The sequence below is a fragment of the Coenobita brevimanus genome, chromosome 3 (genome assembly GCF_032717465.1).
Source record: "Coenobita brevimanus isolate Jiangsu-jjx chromosome 3, ASM3271746v2, whole genome shotgun sequence".
In the NCBI taxonomy this organism is placed as follows: Eukaryota; Metazoa; Arthropoda; class Malacostraca; order Decapoda; family Coenobitidae; genus Coenobita; species Coenobita brevimanus.
The window spans coordinates 845,975-848,474 of NC_136956.1; the positions used below are offsets into that span (position 1 = coordinate 845,975).

Genomic DNA, 2,500 nt, shown 5'->3' on the forward strand with positions numbered 1-2,500 from the left:
CGTTATGTATTTACTTGAGTACCAGTATCTATCTATCGGAGCTTATCTATCTATCTATCTATCTATCTATCACGTGATGTAGTGCTGCCTACTTCTTCCTTTACCTTTATCATTCTTTTTCCGTGTCTGTCCTCCTCTCTTCCTATTTCTCACCATCATCCACTCACTTGATGTAGTGCTGCCTACTTCTTCCTTAGCCTTTATCATTCTTTTTCTGTGCCTGTCCTCCTCTCTTCCTATTTCTCCCATCTTTCCTGTCACTTCTTATTGCTTTTCTTTCCTTTACAGGTGGCTTTACATTGAGTGACAAGCCAAATGGTTTCCTGTAAGCCAAGAAACCATTTACAACGCTGGGTGGTAACCATATAACCAAACCATACGTGCTTCCTACGTGTCAACAAGTGGGTTGGTGGAGGGTTGGTGCCCCTCCCCGTAAAACAAATAACTCAAAGTCAAATGGCCACCCTTTACGGGATTATGGTGTCTGGCAATAGATAGATAGATAGATAGTATTAATAGTAGCAGTAGTAGTAGTAATAGTAGTAGTAGTTTGAAAATAAGTGTAGCGTCTGTTGAAAAGGAAGACTTTGATTTGAATGTTTACAACTTTTCCCGCGTTCGTGAAATGGCGAAATTCGAATTTTTTTCCTTCTAAAATCACAACCACCATCTTCTCTGAGTAATATATGCATAAAAAAATTCTCCTTCAAGCTGAGTAGTTGGTTTTTTGCCCTGGTGTGCACTTGAGTTAGCAAATAACGAAGAAAGAAGTTTAATAAATCTTTGCACAGGGTCAGTGGCGATGACAGAAAACGGAGCCTTATATGGGGCGCCGTAATGGCCGACTGATGTATACTGAGGATGCGCGGTCAAGGCCATTTCTTATTGCACCTTACGCACTCCCCTCTTCACCCAGGCAATTATAGCCACTGTGGTCATTAGCGTAAATCATTAGCGATAATTGGGTGTCATTAGGAGGCTCCGTGTGGCCCTAGGACCTGTTTAATTAAGCGAAATATACGTCGGACCCACGAATTTCAAATCAAATATGGAAGCTTCTGGCATCCACGCTCCTACCTTGGGCTTACGCTCCTCATGCATACAGTAGTCTCCCTTTTCTCTTCCTTACCACAACTACCAACATTATGACGGGGTGCTATTTGCTACCTACCAACATCACCACAACTACCATCACCACAATTACCAACATCACCACAATTACCAACATCACCACAACTACCAACATCACCACAACTACCAACATCACCACAGCTACCAACATCACCACAACTACCAACATCACCACAACTACCAACATCACCACAACTACCAACATCACCACAACTACCAACATCACCACAACTACCAACATCACCACAACTACCAACATCACCACAACTACCAACATCACCACAACTACCAACATCACCACAATTACCAACATCACCACAGCTACCAACATCACCACAACTACCAACATCACCACAGCTACCAACATCACCACAACTACCAACATCACCACAACTACCAACATCACCACAGCTACCAGCATCACCACAACTACCAACATCACCACAACTACCAGCATCACCACAATTACCAACATCACCACAATTACCAACATCACCAAAGCTACCAACATCACCACAACTACCAACATCACCACAACTACCATCACCACAACCATACTCCTTTCACCTTAACTTGGCCCAGATTTTCGTCCTTTTGCAGCTTATTTCACGTAGCTCAGTGGCAGAAAAAGACAATACTATGGCTCTACATCGTTTCCATGGCACTTCTTCGTGACTAGCATTATATTCTAGTGTTAATCTACCCAGATGGGACTGCTGAGGAATGTATGTGGAGTACAGAGGGTGGATAGGATACGAAATAATGTGATTCGTGAAAGATGTGGAGTGAGGAAGTCGGTGGACACCAGAATCGAAGAGAGTGTACTGAGATGGTATGGTCATGTGGAGAGAATGGATAACAACAGAGTGGTGAAGAAGGTATATCTGAGCGAATTTGAAGGAGGGAGGAGGCGAGGTAGGCCAAGGAGAAGGTGGAGAGATATGGTGGATGAATGTGTGAGGAAGAGAGGTCTGGAAGTCGGTGAGGCTAGGGAACTGACAGGAGATCGAGCTGGCTGGATGAATGTTGTGAGGAGAAGTGCATGATCAGGGATTTGGCACCCCTTTTTAACGTGGCAGCGTCCGGATTGACTCTATCGGATACGTTTATGTGAAGCTACAGAACGTGGTGAATGTTTCTGGCGTATCCGATAGAGCCAGGATTCCAGGGGCTTGGATGATGAGTGAATGGAAGCGTGGCCCATTGGATTGGACAAATTTGGGCTGTCTGGACATTGCTACTCCTCACCCTGCCCTTGGGTGGGAAAGGAGGTCCGGATGATGATGATGATTTTTATTATTATTATTATTATTATTATTATTATTATTATTATCAGTATTATTATTATTATTATTATTATTATTATTAT

The 2,500-nt window shown here is 43.2% G+C and overlaps 1 protein-coding gene across 1 annotated transcript in view; it reads left to right on the forward strand.

Annotated features, from left to right (window-relative positions):
- The window catches only part of LOC145393822 (alkaline phosphatase-like), a 78,130-nt gene that overhangs the window by 65,276 nt on the left and 10,354 nt on the right, over positions 1-2,500 (forward strand). The gene's annotated exons all lie outside the window — the stretch shown is intronic.